The 6,074-nt window shown below is 34.3% G+C and overlaps 1 protein-coding gene across 1 annotated transcript in view; it reads left to right on the forward strand.

Moving 5' to 3' along the window:
• The first annotated feature begins 3,752 nt into the window (after positions 1 to 3,752).
• Positions 3,753 to 6,074, forward strand: part of LOC117171149 — a 39,954-nt gene continuing 37,632 nt past the window's right edge. The window contains exon 1 of the mRNA XM_033358203.1: positions 3,753 to 3,789. The gene's annotated coding sequence lies outside the window, so the exon portion shown is untranslated. The remainder of the gene's footprint in view (positions 3,790 to 6,074) is intronic.

The following is a 6,074-nucleotide window of genomic DNA, read 5'->3' on the forward strand; positions in this document are numbered from 1 at the left end:
GTATTTTAGTAAGATTTTCTTTATGGTCTCTTGGTTTTCTTTTTCCATGTGATTGATATTAGACGTTTTTAATAGTGTTTGCAATTGGTCTTGAGTATTGTGGGGTTTTTCCCTTTCCGATTCGAGTAGTAGTCTTGATTGTCTTTATCTTTTCATATTTAATTTCATCGGGTATTTTAGTTGGTTGCCTTGAGTAATTAAAAAATGGTACTTGTATCTCGTTATTTTTAATCGTATACAATCCGTCAGGGATATTATCTTGGTTTTCCTATCCAGATATCTATGTGATTTTTGACACTCTTAATTCTGCATATTTTGGTTTCCACAGGTACTATGAATTCTCCGTCATCATGTAAGGGTAATTTTTTATTTTCAATTATCAAGTGTGTTGGCGTTAGAGCGTACTTAGGGAATTTTTTGAGGAAGGTTAGTCCTAGTATTCCGTCTTCGGGCAATGGAAAGTTTTGATCTGCTATGTGGAATAAATGTTTTTTTCCGAAATAGTTTAAATATACGGCTTCATGGGATTCCTGGTTATCATTTCCCATTAGAAATTTCTTTGATTATTTGATTTTACTTACAACTTGGGGTATCGAATTTTCTTTTATTATGTTTATGGCTGCTCCGGAGTCAACTAGTAACCTATACTCTCCTCTACAACCTCTTCCCTTGATAGATTGTAGTCTTCCGGAAACCGCATTAATTCTGCTTGTTCCAGGTAGTCCTCGTGTTCCAGAATTTCTTCTTCCGTCATCTCCTGGTTCTCTAAAAATTCTTCTTCCTGGATGTTTCTTACTTGTTGCGGTCTTGTCGGGAATTGACCTTGATGAAAACTTTGTTTGCTAAAGCATTGGAAAGCAAAATGGCCTAGTTTGCCGCATTTGTGGCAAGACATCTTTGCTTTATCCGCTAAAGGCAGGGTTTGATTTAGGGCTTTAGCTCCGGTGGCTGCTGTCGTGTTGGCTGCTATTCTGGGAGGTGGCAAAGATCTTTGAATAAACCTGGGAGTTGGAGTGTATTTCTAATGGGCTGTGATTCCTTTAGCCAGGTTTCATACTCTGCTGCCTCTTTTTGGGCTTCCATTAATGTTATTGGCTTCATTGCCCGTACCTGAATTCCAATTTCTCGTTTTAGGTTTAGCATATACCGATTGATTGCCTCTTTTTCTTCGATTTCTAATCTGAGTTGTCTTTCAGTCCCTTCCGAGGATGCTTGCACCGTGTACTTTAATTCGTTCAGTATTTGTTTAAAGCGTAAAGAAAAGTTCTAGATAGTTTCATTTGGACCCTGTTTACACGATTCCATTTTACTTTTAATGGATAGAATTGAGCCCGTTTGCTTTAAATTTTGTCTTAGGGCTTCATACAAATCGTTGAAAGTATTTATAGGGGTGTAGCGTATGGCTTTGTCAGCATTACCGGTGATTTTTTCAGCTGAAATAAAATCTAGTAATAGTTGTGGTTGGGAACACTGACTTTTTGTCCTCATTATTATTTTAATAAAATCTTCCACGCCCATATCGTCTTGTCCGTTTATAGGTTTAATGGCTCTAATGATATCTTTAGCTGGTATTCCCTCGTGCCGGTGTGGTGCTTGAGGTTCTAGTTGTTGCCGACTTCTCAAAATAGATTCATTTCTGATTTTTAATCTCGTTTTGGCTTGTTCGTCATCCGAATCTTTATTTTCAGTCATTCTTCCTCCATTTGCGCCTTCGGTGTCTGTTTGAATATTTCCTTTTATTCCAATTCTTGCTAATATTTCCTGTCCTTCTTTTATTCTCTTGTCGTTCTCTCTTGCTAATATGGAGATATTGTCTGCTGCTGCTGATTGATTTATAACCAGAGTGCTTATGCTCTTTCTAATTTCTTCAAGTGCATCGAGTAAGAATGCTGGAATTTCTTCCCTTGAGGGAGACTGAGCGCGAGTGGGGGCGGGGGAGACCATTGCCGTAATGTACTGTGGTTCGTACAAGTCACTGTTAGAATCGTCTGTCGCGTACGTTAATGCTATCCGATAAGCCAGAATGGAAGTTTTTCTAATGCCCTACTCTATCAGTGTGAGTGTACTTAGTTTCTATTTTGTCGGGTGTAATTATCGCGTGACACTTTTGTGTGGTTTGGACCTTGTCCTTTAATACAATAAAATGCGTCGTATTGTTCTACTACAATAATGACGATTTTAAAGTAATTTATTTATATTTTTGACGAAGGGCAGTGCTCTGGAGCACCAGGAGTATACCCTACGTGAAATTGTAAAACTTTAGCTCACCAAACAAGAAATGTGTTATTTCAGGTTTGTTACCTTCCTCAGACCACAAAGAGGATTTATACTCTTTACAATTTCAGTCTTATTACTAACAAAAACTGACAGTGAACGCTCTCTTTTGACAGTTGCTGAAGAGCCGTAGAATTTCGGCTTGCTGTCTGGATTCCTAGTTCGGCTGGTGACGTGTCTCCAGCTGTTACTGCTGGTACCTGTTGAGTCGAGTGTGGCTAACTCGATCAGTTTCTTGTAGCTAGGCAGGTGCCTCTTCCGCCTGATTGCGGGCCTCGTTCGGTTTTATTTTTCCTGAGTTTTCCTACTGCTATTCTACGTAGAATAGGCCCTACTGAATTTCAGACACTAGTTTCAATAGCAGTAGTATGGCTCAATGTTTTCGGGCTGTCCGTAGTACAGTCCGGAGTTCGTTTTTTATGAATTTTGTAGATTTTTATTCTCTACGTTTTCCAGGCCTCCGTCACTTATAAGAAGGGAAAGACTTTAATGTTTCTCCGTTGAGAATGCTTTCCTTCGAAGTATTCTTTAAACGGATCCTGGCAGGATCGCCAAAATGTTAGGGTGAAAAAGGCTCAAAAGTGTTTTTAAAAATATGTGATATCTCTAGTGAGATATCACGTGCCTTTATTTAGTATAATTACAGAGTCAAGTCAAGATTAGAACTAACTTAGCAGCCCTAATGCCCTTTAATATATAGGCTGCTTATCTATTCAAATGAGAAAGCTGTGGCTATTTACATATTACACTGTTTTCAAAATAATTTTTTTAATATTTAATTTTCCTAATATGAAATTACATGTTTTCATGAATTTTTTATTATTAATAATAACAACTGCTCTTATTGTTACAGAAAACTTTGTTCTTCCTTTTATATTCATAAAAAGTTTCAAGTTTTTAATTAATTTTAGTATTTTTGCTATACATAACAATGCACAAACAGGCCAACCTGATCGGAACGCTATCTATTGAATCTATTGAAACTACGATATCCCTCCGGATGCTAAGAGAACAGAAAGAGTGGGGGCGATGCATAGGGCTGGTAGTAGAGTTCTGAGCAGCCCCATGCATCGCCCCTACTTTTCTGTTCTCTTAGCATCCGGTGAGGTATCTTAGTCTTTTGCATTGTTTTGTATTGGCAAAACTGGTAAATTTCCTATTAAAAGTGATTTCTTTGAGAAAAATGTGTGAAATTGAAAGGTTAAATTATAAAAATTTGTAGCCGAGTAAATTATTTATTGTGTTGAGAGTTTTTTTTCTAATTTCTAGTGCAAAATCATGGGATTGCAATGTGTAGCTCCGGGTTGTACGTCAAGCTATAACAGCAATTCGGAGAAGTTTAATTTTTTCCTTTTGCCAAAAGATCCCAAAGAAATTAAACGGTGGTAACAGGCTATTCACAGAGATGACATTAATTTACGATATAGAAATCCAGTTTTTGAACAATACTTTTGGGAAAGAGACATAAATTGGAAGGCAGAAGTTAAAGGCCCAGACGGAAGTGTAATGTCCACGGTATGTTAATTTCGTTTCTTATTATTTTTTTGATATTTATTTTGTTTAACTACATGGTTTTTAACAATCTAAATCAATTATTAATAAAAAAAGATTCTGTAGGAAAGATCACACATATTTATAGTAACTCATATGTAGTTAAAAATTTGTTTTCAAAATATTTTAGAGGTATAAAAAAATAAACGTTTATACTGATGAAAGCAAATCATCTATAACGAAACTCGTGGAATTTTAAACCAAACAGAAGAATTTTCAACTAAAATGATGAATATTTAACTGAAGTATTTGAATTTTTAACCAAAAAGTTGATTTTTTAAATTAAAGGAGACATTTTCAAACAAATATTTAAATTTTAAACTAGAAAAAAATAGATTTTTAACAGAATATGAACTAGTTACATTTTTAGTAAAAAAAGTAACTTTCATCTTAACTAATGAATTTTCAACTAAAATGTTTCAAGTTAACAAAATCAATGGTGAACCAAAAAACACGAATTTTATACTAAAAAGACCATTCTTCAACTAAAAATTGAACAACTAAATTCGCTTTCAAAAAATGAATGTTCAACCAAAAAATGAATTTTAAATCAAAATGATGAACCTTCAATTTAAACAAATTAATTGTCAACAAACGAGTTTATTTTGCGACAAAGTAAATTAATGTGTACCCTAAAAGATGAATTTTTAACTAAGATGAATATTTCACTGGTAAATACTTAAATTCTTAACCAAAAAGAAGAATTTTTCAATTAAAAAATTAACTTTCAAAGAAAAAACTCATTTCCTACCAAAAAAAGTCGATTTTTTAACAACATATGTGAATTTTTCACGAAATAAATCAATTTTTAATTTAAAAGGCAAATTTACATTCAAATTGTTGTATTTTTAACTAGAAAAGGTCAATTTTTCACCCTAAATAGTTCAATTTTGTACGGGAATATTAAAATTATTAGATAGAAAATTTATTTTCGACAAACTACTTACATTTTTAGAAAGAGATCAATTTTCAATTAAAATGATGTTTAAAATGTGACTCCTTTCTCCTGAATCTCAGTTTTAATTTTTTTTTAATTCCCCTCCCTGGCGGACAGAAGGAATCGAATGGAGCTTCTACAAAGTACCCGTATGTAAAAATTCCCTGTAGAAGGTCACGAAATAATCGCAATCGTTTTTTTTTGCAACGATAAAAAGTTTTTAAATATATAAGACGTATAACGCCTGTTTACTGCTACTTACAGGCGATTTGTTTGAAGTGTAACAGTCAACAGGCGTTATACGTCTTGTATACTTTTTAATATTTTACCGCTGCAAAAAAACTTTTGCGATTATTCCGTGACCTTTTACAGGGAATTTTAACGTAGAATCCGAATTTCAACAATCTAAAAGTTGATTTTGCTGTTTTTTCGAGTTTTTTTAAAAGGAACCGAATGGGGACCCAATGGGGTCTTTACGTGTACTTTGTAGAGGCTCCACTCGGTTCCTTCGGACCGCCAGGGCTTCTATGTCAAAAATTCCCTGCCCTAAAATAAAAACAATAATTCACTATTTTTTAATTCATTTTCCTGTCATTTCGTGGGTTTTCCAAGTTTTTCCCAGTTTCCCGCTCAAGTCGCCACTCTGATTATAAACAAATTATATATAAATATATGTGACGTGCGCCGAAGGAAGGGACGAGCGTCTCATTGCACACAAGATGCTGTGCGGAGGATCCATCCAGTGATCCCAGATCTGAAACGAGATGCGGTCCAATACTATGACAGGGCTGTGTCCGTGTGAATATAGTAGGAGACTGTAAACGACTGAGTTGCGCGCGCAACCTACTTCTCCTCTTCTGAATTTGAAAACTCGAAGATGCACGATTGCCGGTCAGAGCACTTCGTCGATTCTATTTATATATCTATCTGCTAACAGCTAACTGCTTTGAAATAAATTCAGGAGATTGGGATTTTAATATTTCCAGATTTCGATGCTGACGATTCTCATGATTTGAATAGATCGCGCGCCTCTTGATATGCGTATATTTTAAGGTTATGTTATTTCATGTATAAAATATAAATTATATAAATATTAATACTATTATATATATAAATATATACGCATATTAATAATGATAATATTACAATTATATTATATTATAATAGTCTATTTTTTTTTATCTGAAGGTTCATCTCTTTCGTTGAAAATACATTTTTGAAACTGACAACCAATCAATACCATTTTTGGTTAAGAAATCATGTGTTTTGTTAAAAGGTCGTCTTTCTTTGTAGAAATTAAATTGTTTTATGG

Source organism: Belonocnema kinseyi, chromosome 4, assembly GCF_010883055.1.
Source record: "Belonocnema kinseyi isolate 2016_QV_RU_SX_M_011 chromosome 4, B_treatae_v1, whole genome shotgun sequence".
Classification (NCBI taxonomy): Eukaryota; Metazoa; Arthropoda; class Insecta; order Hymenoptera; family Cynipidae; genus Belonocnema; species Belonocnema kinseyi.